The sequence below is a fragment of the Salvia splendens genome, chromosome 2 (assembly GCF_004379255.2).
Source record: "Salvia splendens isolate huo1 chromosome 2, SspV2, whole genome shotgun sequence".
Classification (NCBI taxonomy): Eukaryota; Viridiplantae; Streptophyta; class Magnoliopsida; order Lamiales; family Lamiaceae; genus Salvia; species Salvia splendens.
In genome coordinates, this window is record NC_056033.1 from 26,380,203 (window position 1) to 26,397,869 (window position 17,667).

The 17,667-nt window shown below is 41.6% G+C and overlaps 1 pseudogene; it reads left to right on the forward strand.

The window, feature by feature from the left end:
- Positions 1–519: 519 nt before the first annotated feature.
- Positions 520–8,691, forward strand: LOC121777206 (annotated as a pseudogene).
- The last annotated feature ends 8,976 nt before the right edge of the window (positions 8,692–17,667 follow it).

The window sequence follows — 17,667 nt, forward strand, 5'->3', positions numbered from 1 at the left end:
AATCGATAAGCTTAGTAGCGGCGACGCAGAAGTGGGGCTTTTGAGGATTGTCATTTCCATTGATTTCAATTGGGGTCGAAGATGTGAATTTGGGGGGCAAACGAAACTCAGAAGGGTAAAGATGGAATTTTGTCTCCAATTCTTGGTCCCCGATAATCAATGTAGTTCCAATATCACCCTACTCGGAAGAATCCATAATCGCCTATTCCTTCACTCAACTAGCTTAAGTCTAAGACTAAGCAGAATTAAATCTTGTACACTGAACACCTATCGATGCTTAAAATTTAAACTCAAAATCTTGCTATAACAAGAAAGATGAACGAGTCCAAAATAGATAAACCCTTTAAATGATATGACATTTTAGCCCATTTTACCTATAATAAAAAATGAAAGTAGGGAAAGAAGCATCTAGTGCACCGAACAAAAGAATGATGCCATCAACATTCCTTCGCTTTGGTCTTCGTACACGAAAAAAGCATTACTCATAAACTTGGGAGTTGAGAAGTTAGGTCTCCAAAAATGGTCTCGACGGAGGGATTGGTGCCGATCACAAGGGCCTTCCTCGCCTCCTACTACGACAAGTACCCCTTCAATCCGCTCTCTCCCGACGTCTCCCGCCTCTCCGATCAGATTTACGCTGCGGCCACCGATCTTCTCAAGGACTCCCCGCCTTGAGAAAATTGGATCTGTGGGGGAGTCTACGACTAGAATAACGAAAATGTACCCACTTTGTTATTTCTTCCATATATGGCAAAAACGCCACCCTCGTTGGCGTGTTATTAAGTAAAAACGCCAGCACGGTTGGCGTTTTACAATTTAGTCTGATTTTAAGTGTTACACCCTTAAAGTGTAACACGCCCACTTGGTTGGCGTGTTTAACTAAAAAACGCCATCTGTGTTGGCGTGTTTAGCAAAAATTGGATAAAATAAATCCTAAAATATAATACATACTCGCCAATCCCGCTGGCGAATTATAATTAGAAACGCCGACAAGATTGGCGTGTTTAAAGAAGAGACGCCAACGACGTTGGCGTGTTTCGCTGAAAAACACCAACACGGCTGGCGTGTTTAGACAGAATCATATTTCAGCCTCTCCTCCCCCAAATCGCGAAACTCACACCACACACATCGCAATTTTATCCAAGCAGCGCCCTCTTCGTCGCGATTTCGCCCTCTTCTCTGTGATTTCGCCCTCCCTCCATCAATCGGTGTCTAAGTGGATTGAACACCCCAGAATATTGGTGTACCCAAACACTTGTGTGGTATACAGGATTAACAAGCTATATCATGTTATCGTTTCTAAACCGCGCAACTGTCGTTGCATGTGAACACGGAAGTCTCCACATCTGCCACTTTTGACATTTGCAGTTCAACTCCAAATACAACACCTTCCACTTGTTACCACCCTTTCCCCCAATTCGACGTCTTGTTCGAACCACATAAATCCATCGAATTGAGCTTGGTATTCTCACATTATGTAACTGAGCTTTTGCATCATTTTTGCACACCTTTTCATGCACTCACGGGGTAAGTTGTGTCGCACACTGTCTCGATGCAATTGTCCGCTCATTGAACCATTCTATTGTCCTCCAAAATGTCATATTAATGCAAGCTTTGATTGGGAGTTCTCTTGCGCCTCTCAACACATTGTTGTAAGATTCCACCATATTAGTAGTCACCTCACCCCATCGCTTGTGTTTGTCGTACGCCAAATTTCATTTTTCTTTATCCACGGTATCAAGGTACTGTAAAGCCTCGTTATTGACGTCTCGAAGTAAACGACGTCTTTTCTTAAACTTGCGCTTTTTGGTAGCAATACTCATTTTCCAAACCAATCTTTTAACCATGATACCTTTGTGATTCAGCAGAACATTCTTTCTAACATGTACCAATCAAAACCTGTAATGACCTTTAGGTTCTTCTTTCCATATCGGAGAATTCATTGCATCTATGATTCCCACATGCCTATCAGATATTACACATATTTCATGCTTTGCTACATGAAGTCTAATGCGTTCCATAAACCAATTCCAACTTTCTTTGGTTTCCTCATCAACAATGGCATATGCAACAGGCAAACATTTCTTATTAGCATCAAATCCAACGGCAATAAGAATTTTACCTCGACATCGTCCACGTAGATGAGTTCCATCAACTGTTAAAACTGGTTTGCATAGTTGAAAAGCCTCCACAGTTGGTCCAAAAGCCCAAAATACGTACTTGAATACCTTGTTCATACTGTGGCTTAATCTGTCATCATGCAACCATTCGACAATTGTACCAGGATTTTGTCTTTGCATTTCATTCAAATAAGACGGTAAAACTTTGAATGACCACTCCTATCCACCATATACAAGCTCAATAGTTGCCCTCCGAGCATACCATGCTTTCTTGTAACTAATTTTCACATGAAATCTATTTTCAATATCCGCCACAATAGCTTTTACCTTGAAGGTATGATCGTTTTCTATCTGATTTCGAATACTCAATGATATCATGGACGACGAAAGATTAGCGTGCCCATTATAATTACGATCCCCCATACAAGTATGAGCAGTGCTAAACACTCTAATTTGCCAGTGTTCATCATGCTTTCTCAATGTTGCTCGACACTCCCACAAACATTTCGGTAATGACTTATCTTTCGGATTTCCTTGTGGCCACTTACAAACTGCATGTCATCTCTTTCCTTTACTTTCAGCAACTGTATATTGTCAGATTTTTTCCAAATGCCAAAAAGTCACAATTGTCTTCAATTCCAACTTCGTTCTAAATTTAGTATGCAAACCGACATTGGTAAGATCTTTTTCACTCCAATAATGCACACTGGGATCAGCAGGCTCAAAGTTCTTTGGATCAAAACTATCATATGTACCTGGTAAGGTGCGAAAATAGTTCATTCCACGCTGTGGGAACTGTGGAACTACTCTTCATCCAATTGTTGTTTCTCCAACCACTGTTTCTTCAACTGCTGTTTCTCCAACTGGAATGGATGGTCTTGAATCAACAAATTGTTCATCATCAGACGAATCACCATCTGAGTCTGTACTAACACTGTTTACATCTTCATAATCATAAGGTGATTGTGGATCAAGAAAGTCGGCTTTATCAGAACCTATAATGTCACATATAATGTCATCAACCACATGACAATTGTCACTGTCCCCTAAACGCACGCCTCCAACATCAAAATCGTGTGTTGCAGCGAAACTTGGTTCTTGGGCTCTCGTAGACGTACCAACATCATAACTTATGACATGATGACTTATTTGTTGAGTAATTGCCGAATACTCAACAAATAATTCAATTTGACATCCTGTAGCCATACTCTCACTGAACATTAGTGGCATGCAAAGTTCTTCTAGTAGAGTACCTATAAACGTGACTCCGGATCCAACGCATATAGTACGTTTCCATATTATTTGAACTTTGTTTTCAAATATGTTTATCCCCATCCTTTCACAAATTATTTTCACAAGCTTATCATAGGAAACACTTTCATCCAACATAATGAATCCTTTTGAAAAATGAGGATCATATGAAATAACTGCTCCGGGAATTATCTTTCCACCCCAATATAAATTCACACACCACGTCATACTATCTGCAATAATGTAAAATACAAATAAATATTCATTATTTTTACATTTATCATTACGTAGAGTGAGCCAAAAATTGGTCAAAAATTAGATATTAATTACATCAAATATATACTATCATAACAATCCATCAAATATTGATCAAAAATTAGATATAGTACAATGTATAATATCATAACAATCCATCTAATATTTCTATTAATTACTCTAAAATATAAAAATCCATCAAAATATTGGTCAAAATTTAGATAAACTAACAGAATAGGAAGACTAATGTTTGGAAGAATGAGCCAAAATCGAAATCTTCACCCTCAAATCGCCGATTGCGTCGACCCAAGCAAGGGTTTCCTTAAGGTTTTTCGCATTTGGGGAGAGTTTTCGCATTTGGGGAGGGAAAGTGATTAGGGTCGCGATTTTGGGAGAATTCTAGCTGATAACTGGTTCAATGCTAACACGCCCATCTGGATAGCGTTTTTAACTAAAAAATGCCAACGTTGATGGCGTTTTTCACCTAAACACGCCAACGAAGTAGGCGTAATGTATGATTTAAAGACGCCAACACAAGTGGCGTTTTTAGGTTACGATAAATACTGTATTTCCACAAAATATTTCCACAAAATACGATGAAATTGTAAAACGCCAGTACGATTGGCGTTTTTACTAATTAACACGTCTACTCCAGGAGAGCGCTTGCTGATTCAGGAAGCTGAGAGCGAACCTCCGCATAAAGTTGATGAGAACATGTTGAAGAATCGGATTGAAGAAATTGTGTATTTGTTGGAACCCCCTCGCTGGCCTAGAGCGGTGAGATGCTAATTCTAACCTGCTTGCCCCCTTTTGGAACTGAATGCTCATGAATTTTTTGCATCTTACAGCTTCAGGAACAAGGAACTGTTGAGGATCACGAACTTGCTTCTCTTCTTCCTAGAATTCGAGACAAGTTCAAGTCTACTCTCGGCACCCTCGAAGCTTTCCAAGCCAGATATTCGGACTTCGTATTCAATACAGATATACCAAATTGGAGGAGAATGATTTGGGAGCTTTCACTAAGGGCATCCACAATGGGACGCCCGATGGCACGCCCAATGCGTGCCATCGTCCGCCCCATTGTGGGTGCCCGTCATCGTCTGCGCCCTACGCCCACGCCCGATGCATCGTCCGCGGTTGAAGCGCGGATGATGGCCTATCGTCCGCGCCATTGTGGGCTCGGCGGACGATGGGCTATCGTCCGCGCCATCGGGCGACCCATTGCGGGATCGGCGGACGATGGTCGCGGACGATGCCACGCGTTTTTTAATTTTTGTATAAATACCCCTACCCCATCTTCATTTGTAACGTTTCATTTTCATGATTTCACTCTCGAAACTCACATTTTTATTATTTTGACGAAATAGATGCAAGTCCCAACAGTCTGATGTTTGGGGAGGCGCGTTGGCCGGGTACAGAACCCGACGAATATCGGCCGTTCGACGCCAACGCACAGTACGATCCCGAATTTAGCACGGAATCGTACGGTTTGTCTGACATGGAGCCGTCACCAAACCGACCCGTCGCCCCCTCCCGACGCGTCACCGCTGAGGTCGCAGCCGACACCCCACCGAAGCTGGTGGTTACACGAGCAGCGAAAGCGGAACTCGTCCGGTGGATCTCAACCGGACGTACATGGAGGACGATAGTACCGGCACACCGATGTCCTCCTTGCGTCCCATAGGCGTCAAGGCTGCAAAGGCCAAGGGGAAGGCGGCGGCGACATCATCCTCGACCGCTGCCGCGCCATCGCCGATCCCGGTCCCGATCCCGGCCCCGAGCGCGACGGCCGCCGTGTATGAGTCGTTGGCAGCAGCCTCGATGGCGAAGACGTTGTTGCAGACGCACAAGGCCCTGAAGAAGTGTACGGACCCCGCTGAAGCCGAAATTCTCCGGGGGTTGATCGATGAGTTACGCCGGAAGTTGGGAATTGCGTAGATTAGCCAACTTGAATCGTGTAACTTTTGTGTATTTATTAATGCAATATTCGCCGGTTTTTGGTTACTTGTTGTGTTGCATTATATATTTGAAAACATTTTAATTAACAAAACAATATTAAAACATATAGGGCGCGCGCCTTAGGGCGCCCCATTGCAAGTGGGAGTGTAAGAGGATAAAACTGCTGACGTGGCGCGCCTTAGGGCGCCCCATTGTGGATGCCATAAATAAAGTCACAAAGGCTATTTTGATGGAATCCTAGTTGTTTGGTGGTTAATGTAATCAACATGATCACAAGTGTATCGATGTAGTTGTTTGAAAGGGACTAGAACTCGTGACAATTTAGAGACTCGTGTGTTATTGATCCGTGTGTTGAATGCAGTTATGACGTACATGCCGCAAGATTTTAGGGGGACTATAATCAGCAGCAGAAGGAGCAGTCCGAGAGAAACAAACAGGCTGCTGTTGATGCTTTGATCACCTCTGGAGGAAGCATACGTGATATATATGCTCTGCTGTGGAAACAGCAGATGGAAAGGTGGGATTTTTTGTAGCGTGCATCTGTTTGTTTACTGGGACCTGAAAATGGCTGATTCCATCTTTAATTCTTCATTATCTAGGAGGAGGCAGTTAGCCTAGCTTGGTTCTGCAACTGGTGTTTATAAAACGCTTATGAAGTACTTGGTTGGAGTACCTGAAGTAGGTCTCAATTTATTCAATGCAGCAGCAAAGTGTTGTTCATCCCTTTTTTTAGGTTGAGTCGGGGTCATTCGTTTTCTGTGATTTTTTCTTTTTGTATTTGTATTTGATCTTTGCAAAGCATTTCATTGGATTTTCTTTGATGTCTGTTTTACAGGGAAGTTTTCTCAAAATCCCCTTTTTTATCACGGCAGAAGATGCTGGTGCATTAGCAGCTAGGTCTGCGTGCAATTGTTCAAATTTGTGCAAATCCTTTTTTTGGGGGTATTGACAGATTGATGTATGCAGGAAACATGATGACTACAAGGACATGAGCGTTTCCGCAGGGGAAACTCACGAGGTATTTTGTCTATCACATTCTCTGGAGCTATGGTTCTCCGATAACTGGCCATATGCCTCATATATAATCTCATCTGCATAGACACATGGATTCAGATTTTTTTCCAGTCTCTACAACTCAATTTGGAATTTCACTAATGCATCACACCCAATATTGTTGTAGCTGCCACTAAGAAAAATATACCCTTAAAAAAGAGGGTGCACATGTCTTGGTCGTTGGGGATTAAATGAACGGAGTGACTGGCAAGTTATTTGAACTCGAAGAAAGATTGTTCGGAGCTTGGTTCTTTAGTAAACTGATATAGTGAATGGAAGGAACACAGACAAAACAAAAATTTCGATATCTCTCTCCTCGAAAGAGGCCTACGATAATACCGTGCACAAGCCGTGCTCAAACACCCTAACGAGCCAAGCTTGTAACACATCTTACTCGATTACTGAATATTGAATAAGTGACATCACTATGGAAATGGTTTCCAGAAAGGGACAATGAAATACAGGTGTTTTTTTCTTTTCCAATCTTCCTCAAATAAAAACAAAGAGGAAACTACTGTGTCAAAACATTCTCACAACTTAATACATTATACCACCATGACACTTATATTTCGACCTATCAGAAACTCAGGATATCAATTTAACAAACTTATTCAAATAACAAAGTGAAATCACAAAGAAGCTTTCCTATGAAGCCATAGTCAGCATATCTTAATCACATATTTGTATTATTCCAACACACACAAGTCATGTCATTTGAACAATATACTGTAAATCCAATCCAACACACATGAATATATTCCTTGTATTAATTAATACACGTATATTGTAAGCTATGCTGGTTGTTATGTTGGTTAAGTTACATATACATTTGAGTTTGAATCATGTTAACAGAATGTATGCTGCTGTCAAAGTTATTTGATACCGAATCTGATAATTATGAGTTAAATAGCTTAAATCAGTCTGTGCCAAGCTTCATTCAAGGAATCAATATGTTGGGATGCGTAAGCTATTATGTCTTTGATTTGGTTAAAAGGTAATTTGTTGATTATGCAATAAATAAAACAAAGATATATGCTATACGTTTCTGGAAGAATGTTAAAACTGCCAATAATCACAATGCTCCGGCAAATTGTTGTGAGGCCTATTCGACCCAAAACATCTTGTTTGGCCTACAAATTTTAACTGGAACTCGTTCAAGGTCTTAAGATGGTTGTGGTCAAGTCAATTGTGGAACGTTTTCTGGAAAAGTAAATGAAGTTTTAAATAATTTCCTGATAAGCATCAAAGTAAAGAAGTAGTACTAGAAAAGAATAAGAAATATTTCAGTCCTGATTTTCAATATCTTTGCAATGAACTTAATGTGTTGGAACACTCATCACTTATTCGATTATTTGGTAATCAAGTAATGGGTGTTACAAAGCTTGAGCTGGCTAATATTCAGCTTGGCTCGGCTCGTTTACACGTAGCTGTGCTGCACGAACGTGATGACTCCAATGGAAACTGAAGCTAAAATTTAGCTTGGTAAATTAATTAGTGAATTATCTCTTCTTTTATGTCTGAATGGAGTTTTCTGCTCTTTGTAGGTGACTTTAACCGTGGAGTCAATGAATTCATACATTGCTTGGGATTTTTCAGTGGTGCAGGGCAAATTGAGTCAGGTATTCTTCTTCAAACTTTGGCTAGTTGTTGATGTTAACTCATTTTAGCATTTTTGTAAGTTGTGTTTCATATTTAATGGTTTCTTGGAAAGCTTCCTCGAAATTTGGAAATTGACAAGCAGTGATTATATGATATATGATATATTTTGGAGCATGAACAGAACCGAGCAAGTGTAAATAATTGGTGTTTGTTTGAAATGTAAATAATTGGTGTTTGTTTGAAAGGTTTCAAAAGAAAAAAAAAATCATTTTGAACTTTGAAGGGATAATACTGCTTTTTAGCCCCCCTTCAACTATTGCAGGGTAACTTCTGCACATGTGTATCCGGAGACTACAAGCTTATATGGGATAATTCAATTTCCCAGGTGTCACCTTTATATAGTTTGTATTCTGTAAATGAATACAGTTTGCTAAATAATAGTCTCTCATGCTAAATTGATTGAGTACCTTACTTCATGTACATTATATGATGTCTTATTGAAGCATCTTAGGACACATGCTGCTAATAATAATTTAAGACGCAACCAATTTGTAATTTCCCGACATCTATGAAAAAACAAAACTGAATCTATGGTCTTTCACATTTCAGAATCTCTGTTTTCATATTGTATTCTTCAATAGCTCAATCATAATTTTTTTAAGTTAGGCCATCAACTTAACATAAGATACACCAAAATGAAGTGAAATGCTTTTTTCTGACCATCTATCCCTGACCTCCTTTGAGCCTTTTTGGTGTATGCACAACTTGAACTTATCCCGATATTTTTGGCTCGGGCTTGAACAGGTCATACGATACAAGGTGGACTGTATTCCTCCTGTTGTACCTGCTGCGGATCAGTAGATCGTAAATGCTAGTTCTTTTCATCAACGTGTTTCTTTTGGCCCGGGACATGTGCTTTAGCTTACGAACATGGGCGGACCCAAAGTGTAAGAGGGAGGGACTTAAGCCCTCAATGAAATATTTTTTAAATCTTTTTTCTATTAATTTTTTTTGAAATTTAGTCAAGTTTAGTGTAAGTTATAGTGTAAAAGCCCCTACAAATTATCTAAATTATTCAAAAATATACATCAAAATAAAATTTAGCAATCTCAGCCCCTATGGATGATTATTTCTGCGTCCGCCCCTGCTTACAAAGTTGTAATTTAACAGTTTGTGAATCACCCCCACTGTGACATCCCCCAACCCGAAACATGCATCATTTTGCATATTAATATGGTTTTATTTATCATTGTATTTTTATAATGTTATTTGCTTAATTATATGTTATATATATTTATATAGATAAAGTATATGTGTATGAGTACTTTAAATATTAAATAATTATTTTAAGTGTGTGCATGTGTAATAACGTGAATGTGTGCATGGACTAGTGTGATAAATTCTTATATTTATCTTATTAGTTAATACAATAATAGTACAAGTTTTGTTAGTAGAGCACGTGTGATGCGTATGGGTAAAGATAAGCCAAGTTTTTTTTATATACAGCTTAGTCATAGATTAAGTCGGCAGAAGAGAAACTTACTTTATACATATATGTGAGTGATAGATTTTGATGAAGGACAGATATAAAAGTTCTTAGAAGAAAAAGGGACGAACGAGAGCTATAACAAATGGAAGTGGAAGTGGAAGTGGAAGTGGAAATGGAAATGGAAATGGAAATGGAAATGGAAACAAGATCAGTAGAAAATTAGTAGATGGATCAGGAGCTCAATTAGAGAACATATCATATCCAGGTGTGTATAAATCACACTTTTAGTTTTACATGTGTTATGTGGTTGATTGTTATATGTTGAATTGAAGTGAATTATTGGATTATATGGTGTGAAATTGATATGATTATGAATTATTTGATTTTGATGGTCGAATATGATATGAATATTTGATTGCTGAAATGGACATGTGTGTTTAGATATATTGGATAATTTGATGGAATATGATATGGATATGTTATTGGTGCAAAAGATATGTTTATGATATCGATTATGTGAATCATTGGATTAAAGAGGGTCTGTGACGGTTTTGCATTGGATCTGAAATCACAGTGGATCATATTGGGACCTTCGGGTCAAACATATTGGGACCTTCGGGTCAAATTACAGTGGGACCTTCGGGTCAATCATAGAGGAATCCCGGGCAGATACCAGGCTTGACCGTTATAGAATAATAAACTGAATAGAGTGGCATATGCATATGAATATGAAATGGTTTGTTTTTAAATTATGTTATATTGTTTCTGATTATATGTATTGATAAAAGAATATGCTTGATGTTTGTATCATGTGAGATTAAAGGTGAAAATTTATATATACTGAGTTGTGGCTCATATAAACCACTAAATTTTTCAGGAATAAGATTGTAGTAAAGTTTTGACTGATGTGGGTCATAGGAACTCCACGTGTTATCAGGTTCGGCGGCTGACGCATATTGGCAACCTTCTCCTCCTCATCTTTTTGCATGTAGATAAATGTCTAGTATATAGAGTGGTGAGAGGGTTCCACTACTTTACAGGATATTTTTGAAATATGTATCGGATAAGTGTTGGTTTGAACTTATATAATATGGGTGTTATATGAATTAGACACGTGTATTGATTGCTTGTATGATAAGGGATTTATTTATTAAAAGAGTATACGTTAGAGGGGTTGAGGTGTGACACCCACCCCCATCTATCTAAACCTTCTTTGTTTTGTATCAGTTATTTGACCCTCATGGGTGGTTCATGGTTAAGTTGTGTATACATGAAAAGATTCATGATTGGCTTCTACATACTAAGTTGTTTATTGTGAAGAATGTTGAGCACGATTTGTGTTTATTCTGGAGCATACTTTACAACTATGTTACCCCATGATGTATAAAAAGTGAAGGTGAATGGTAAATGTGCAACGTTCCAGAAAGAAAAACTTTTGCCGAGTTATAGCCACATGGACTATGGTATTCAACCTATGTACTTCCAACCAATCTGAGACACTAATCTATACATTCGAAACAGTGTTGATATCTAATTTAACTTGATTTTGCAAACATAAAAACTGGAATAATAAAAAGATGAAATTCACTAACAAACGGGGGTAGAATTCTATGGTTTCGATAATAATTAGCTTATGGCAATTAGTCTATGAACTATGCAACCAGGGTCTTAAAAGTTACTGAGTGTCCCTTGTTAAGTGATTCACATTTCTTTTTGGGATGTCCCAAGTTAAGTGAGTTTTTTTTTTTTAATATGCTCTCTCTTTTTTTTTCTTCTTTACTTTTTTCATTTATTTTACTTTATTTTCTCCACTTAACCAACAAAACTCTACTTTTTAAAACCAAAGTGATGAATCGGCGAATTTTTGATGGTGATGAATGCTTGTAAAAATAAATGAAGATCAACACAGAGATTTACGTGGTTCGATTTACTGAGGTAAATCTACATCCACGGGAAGAAAAGAGGGCAGAGTTGTATTGCTTGATCTGTTTTCTACAGCTAACAATACAGACTTGCTATTTGCTATTTTCTCTTTAGAGAGCTTAACAGAAGTTTTTCAGAAGAAGTATCTATCTGACCTAGGTTCTATTTATACATTGAACCTAGATCGTGGCATGCAGCATTTATTAGGTAGTGGATGTCGTGGAAGTCGTGGCGACCTTGCATGGGTCCACTATCCTGCATGAGTTAATGACTGCTTGACACCACTAAATAGATAATCGGTGTAGCGGAGGTGGAAATCTTTCATGAGTCCACTATTTCCTAGTTCGGTCGAATACTGAGACCGGACTGCTGAATTATTGCCGAGCAGCTTTTGCCGATCTGAGAGTAGAGCTTGATGCCGACCAGAGCAGAGTTTGATTGGTTGGCTTTTACCGAGCTGTAGGCTGGGGCCGAACTCTGTGGTTGTGCCGAACTGAACTCTTGAGTCATGCCGGACTGATACTCTTTAGCCATGCCGAACTGATACTCTTTCTTGGGCTTTACTGCTGTTGGGCTTGTTTAGTACGTACTCCATCACTACCCCCCCCCGAAGAGTGAAGTGAATCACTTCGGCATTCTGGATAAAGGTACGGGGTAAGTTGATGTTTGTCTTCGGTCTGATGAAGTGAACTCTTCTTTGACCGGACTTGGTTTGTGTCCTAATTTGGCGAGTTTTATCGCTCGGATCGAACTTTCCGTTGTCCTAATTTGGGGATCGGACTTTCCCTTGTCCTAATTCGGCGAGTTTTATCGCGTGGATCGGACTTTCCCTAGTCGTAATTCAGGCAAGTTTTATCGCGAGAATCAGACTTTTGTTGCAGTTCGTTTCAGACGAAGTGCTTGATTCTTAAGCTGAATTGTGGTCTTGTATCTTCTGTAGAAGCTTTGAGTCACAATCGTTGGCTTGTTGCAGCTCGTTTCAGACGAACTGCTTGTTTAAGCTGAATTGTGGTCTTGTATCTTCTGTAGAAGCTTTGACTCACAATCGTGGGCTTGTTGCAGCTCGTTTCAGACGAACTGCTTGTTTAAGCTGAATTGTGGTCTTGTATCTTCTGTAGAAGCTTTGACTCACAATCGTGGGCTTGTTGCAGCTCGTTTCAGACGAACTGCTTGTTTAAGCTGAATTGTGGTCTTGTATCTTCTGTAGAAGCTTTGACTCACAATCGTGTGCTTGTATATGTTCTAAGAAGGGGATCAGCCTTCGAAGAACAAGATACCTCAGTAACATTTGTAAGAGACGACACGCACAGAGACAGACAAAACACATAGACAAAACGCATAGAGGCAAATAAAAAGCACATAGAGAAACAAAGATCAAGCAAACCAAATAAAGCACATTGACCGGACAGGACTCAAGACTGACTGACCGGACTGTCTCTTACAAATGAAACTTCTTGAGGTTGGAAATGTGCCATGTTCGGGGTACCTGTTCTCCTGACATGTGAGCCAATTTGTAAGACCCTTTGCCGAGGACTTCTGACACCCGATACGGACCTTCCCATGTGGGTTCGAGCTTGCCCAGCTTTTCTGCTCGGCTTACTTCGTTGTTTCTCAGGACGAGATCTCCCACTTGAAATTGCAGCTTCTTCACCCTTTGGTTGTAATAGCGGGCTACTTGCTCCTTGTACTTGGCTGCTTTTATGCATGCCAATTCTCTTCTTTCTTCGGCAAGATCTAGCTCAGCTCTCAGTCCGTCGTCATTCATTTCTGAGGAGAAATTTAGAGTTCGGGGACTGGGTACGCCGATCTCCACCGGAATTACGGCTTCAGTGCCGTACACAAGGCTGTACGGAGTTTCACCGTTGGAGGTTGTGGGTGTAGTTCGGTAGGACCATAGGACTTGAGGGAGATTTTCTACCCATTGTCCTTTGGCTTGTTCTAACCGAGCTTTTAACCCTTTCACCAGGATACAATTTGTTACCTCCGTTTGTCCGTTTGCTTGTGGATGATAGACTGAAGTGAACCGCTGTTGAATATTCAGCTCTTGGCACCAATTCTTGAACGTCTTGTCGGTGAACTGAGTCCCGTTATCCGAGATGAGGATGTGGGGTATGCCAAATCGGCACACTATGTTCTTCCAGACGAAGTCCACTGCCTTTGAGCTCGTTATCGCAGCTAATGGTTCAGCTTCCACCCACTTCGTGAAGTAGTCCACGGCAACGATTAGGAATTTCATTTGCCGAGGAGCTTGAGGAAGTGGTCCCACTATGTCTATGCCCCATTGCATGAAAGGCCAAGGGCTTTGCATAGTGGATAGATCGGTCTGCGGCATCCTTGGGATATTTGCATGGATTTGGCACTTCGGGCATGTCTTGACGAGCTGCACTGCTTCTTGTACTAAGGTTGGCCAGTAATATCCCCATCTTAGAACTTTTTTAGCTAAAGCTCTAGCTCCGATGTGGCTGCCGCACGATCCTTCATGAACTTCTCTGAGGATGTAGTCCGTCTCTTCTGGTCCTACGCACCGCAATAACGGCTGGAGGTAAGACTTTCTAAAGAGGACTCCTTCATGAAGTTCGTACCGGAGTGCTTGGCACGTGATCTTCCGAGCTTCTCTCTTATCCTCGGGCAATTGTCCTTGATCCAGATACTGCAAGATTGGCGTCATCCAGTTCGGCGAGCTGGACACTGTATGTACCTCGGCTTCATCAATGCTTCGATGCATTAATTCTTCCGCTTTTGAGCTCGGATCTGAGGCCAACTTACTTAAGGTATCTGCTCGGCTATTTTCCGCTCTGGGAACGCGGATTATCCGAAAATAGGAGAAACTTCGGCTGATGCTTTGCGCTTTGTCCAAATACTTCTTCATTCTCTCGTCACGAGCTTCATTTGTACCCAACATGTGATTTACTATGACTTGTGAATCACAATGGACTTTGAGAGATTTGACGAGCAGACTTTGCGCTAACTGGAGTCCGGCAAGGAGGGCTTCGTACTCGGCTTCATTATTAGTAGTGGGGAATAGGAACCGAAGTGAGTAGGTTACCTCGTGTCCATCGGGAGCGACGAGTAAAATACCAGCTCCACTTCCCATCTTGTTTGAAGCTCCATCTACGAATCCGCTCCAGCAGTCTGGCGGCTCTACTTCGGATTCCAAGGGCTGTGCTAGTTCGGCATGGGCAGAATTTTTTTGTTCGGCAATAACAGGGATTGCTTGATCGAACTTGGCCTCTGTAAGAAAATCTGCCAAGGCTTGTCCCTTGATGGCTTTCCGAGGTAGGTACTCGATTGAGTGTTCTCCCAGCTCTATAGCCCATTTGGCGATTCTGCCTGATGCTTCTGGCTTGGTCAAAACTTGCCGAAGAGGCAGATCGGTTAAGACACATACCTTGTGAGCATAGAAGTATGGCCGCAGTCTCCTTGCTGCATTTACTAACGCCAGAGCAATTTTTTCCAGAGGTTGATACCTTGTTTCTGGACCTCTTAATGCTCGGCTTGTAAAGTAGATGGGAAACTGCTTTAGGCCTTCTTCTCGTACAAGCACCGCGCTGATGGTTTGATCTGATGCCGCTAAGTATAAGAATATTACTTCGGCTTCGGTTGGAACAGAGAGAATAGGAAGCTCGGCTAGATAACTTTTGAGCTCGTCAAAGGCCTTTTTCTGCTCGGCTCCCCACTCGAACTTTGGTGCCTTTTTCAACACCTTGAAGAACGGCAGTTGCTTTTCGGCTGCTTGGGAAAGGAATCGATTCAGTGCGGCTAGACATCCGGTTAGCCTTTGCACGTCATGTATGGACTTCGGCATTGCCATGTTCTGAACGACTTGAACTTTTGAGGGGTTTGCCTTGAGTCCGTCCTTCGAAACCCAACAACCCAGAAACTTTCCCGAATCTACCAAAAAGGTACACTTTTGGGGATTAAGTTTGAGGTTGGCTTTCTTGAGCACGTTGAGAGTGGACTTGAGGTTGTGCTCGTACTCCGAAGTGCTTTTGCTTTTGACGACTATATCGTCAACATACACTTCGACCTCCTTTCCAATCAGGTGCCGAAAAAGCTTGTCTACCATCCTTTGATAAGTGGCTCCGGCATTCTTTAAACCGAATGGCATCTTTTTATAAGCGAAAATGCCGAAATCGGTAATGAAAGCTGTTTTCGGAGCGTCACTCTCATCCATCAACACTTGGTGATATCCTTTGTATAAATCAAGAAAACAGAAAATTTCGAAGCCGATCAAAGCTTCTACTTTTTTATCTATATTCGGAAGGGGATAGCAATCTTTTGGACAGTGCTTGTTTAGATCGGTAAAATCTATGCACATCCGCCATCCTCCTCCTTTTTTCTTGATCATCACAGGATTGGCCACCCAAGAAGGATATTTCACCTCGAATAGTACATCCGCTTTTAGTAATTGGCGGACTTCGTCATGGATGACTTGGCTTCTTTCTGCCGCAAAGAGTCTTTGCTTCTGTTTTACTGGCCGGATTGAAGGATCAATATTTAACCGATGAGTGATTACCTCGGGGGGCACTCCGGTCATGTCCAACGGAGACCATGCAAAGACATCTTTGTACTCCTTGAGGAGCTGAATGGTCTTTTCCCGGAGTAGAGGCGTTCCTGCGAAGCCGACCTTGACCGTTCTGGATGGATCATCTTCGTATAACTGAACGGTCATTGAGTTCGGCTCTGAAGTGACTTCGGTCATCTCGCTTGCCTCTGACTCCGGTTGCTGTGATTGCTATGCTTGATGGTGCCGAACTGATTGCTCGGCACTTTTAAGCGCAATCTGCAGACATTCTTTTGCTTTCTTTTGATCACCTCGGATGACCGCTATCCCACCTTTAGTGGGGATCTTGATGGTGAGGTGATAAGTAGAGCAAACGGCCCGAACTGTGTTGAGCCAGTCTCTCCCCAGGATGATGTTGTACGGGGACCGAGCTTTCACCACAAAGAACTCGATCATCGTATTGGAGCTTGTAGGCGCTTTTCCCACCGTGATCGGAAGGCTGATAATACCTTCTGGGCGGGTGTCCTCCTGGGCGAAACTTTTCAGAGGAAGTGGAGCCGGATTGAGCCGAGCTGGATCCACTTCCATTTTATCGAAACATTCTTTAAAAAGAATGCTGACTGATGCTCCTGTATCCACAAATACTCTGTGGATCAGTTTGTTTGCCACTCCGGCTTGAATGACAATAGCGTCTTGGTGAGGAGAGATGGCTGGGACGGGATCGGCGTCTGAAAATGTAATCATTTCGTCTTTCTTCAGCCTTTTATGTGTTGGCTCCTCTTGATTGGAACCTCTGCGTTCTGCTTTTAGGGACGACTTGGTCTTCCCGGCAGGGAGAGCATCAATAGTCAGGATTACTCCATCATATTGCGGCTCGTCGTCGTCTTCGGGATCCTCATGCCTTTTCGGATCCTGAGGATTGCAGTTCGCACCTCTCTGCTTTTTGTTCTTTTTCGGCTGCTTGCTTTGGTATTTTTTTAACGTTCCTGTTTTCACAAGAATATCAATACCTGCAGCCAAATCTCGGCACTCCTCGGTATCGTGACCGTGGGTGTGATGGAAGGAGCAATATTGATCCTGAGGTCGCCGCGCGGCTGATTTCGTCATCCGCTTTGGTCTTTCGAACATATCGGAATGTAGTTCGAAAATTTCCGCTCTTGACTTGTTCAGTGGTACGAACTGAGCGGGCGGCTTCTCGGGATTGAGACGGGGTCCCAATCTGTCTTGCACCGGAGCCCTTTGAATTCTTTCAAATGGAGTCCGGCGAGGATGCCCGCGATCGCTATGATCGGGCTTCCTTCTGTCTTCTCGGGACGATGAGCTGTCTAACGACCGTTTGAGACGGTCTGCCTCATCGGCCCGGGAGTACTGGTCCGCAATGTCCCACATTTCCTGAGCTGTCTGCGGACCGCACTCAACGAGCTTCCTGTAGAGAGCTCCGGGCAGGATTCCATTTTGGAATGCCGAGATGACAAGCAGATCGTTGAGATCGTCTACTTGCAGGCATTCCTTGT